Source organism: Myotis davidii, unplaced genomic scaffold (genome assembly GCF_000327345.1).
Source record: "Myotis davidii unplaced genomic scaffold, ASM32734v1 scaffold425, whole genome shotgun sequence".
NCBI lineage: Eukaryota > Metazoa > Chordata > Mammalia > Chiroptera > Vespertilionidae > Myotis > Myotis davidii.
The window spans coordinates 4,819,927-4,820,246 of NW_006296413.1; the positions used below are offsets into that span (position 1 = coordinate 4,819,927).

Sequence of the window (320 nt, forward strand, 5' to 3'; positions counted from 1 at the left end):
GGGGTGCATCCCGGTCCCACCAACCAGCCCCACCTGTCATTGCCAATGGCCAGGGTGCAGAGCACCTGCCACAAGTCTCTGGCCACACCAGCCCTTCCCGCGTCCCCTCTCCTTCCCCTCACACACCATGAACCCCTTCTGTGAAGGGCGTCCCAAAGGGGCAGGGGGGACAGGGACAAGGCCTGGGAGCCAGGGAGAGTGGCTCCTGCGAGGCTGAACAGGCCCTCGTGCAGGTGGACCGGCTCATCATCTGCGTGTTTCTAGAGAAGGACGAGAACATCTACCTGCAGCGGCTCCCGCACTACTTCCCCCTGGGTAGG

At 64.1% G+C, this 320-nt stretch overlaps 1 long non-coding RNA gene across 1 annotated transcript in view; it reads left to right on the plus strand.

Moving 5' to 3' along the window:
- Window positions 1-6: 6 nt before the first annotated feature.
- The window catches only part of LOC107184356, a 605-nt gene continuing 291 nt past the window's right edge, over window positions 7-320 (plus strand). The window contains exon 1 of the long non-coding RNA XR_001515182.1: window positions 7-315. This is a non-coding gene — a long non-coding RNA (uncharacterized LOC107184356). The remainder of the gene's footprint in view (window positions 316-320) is intronic.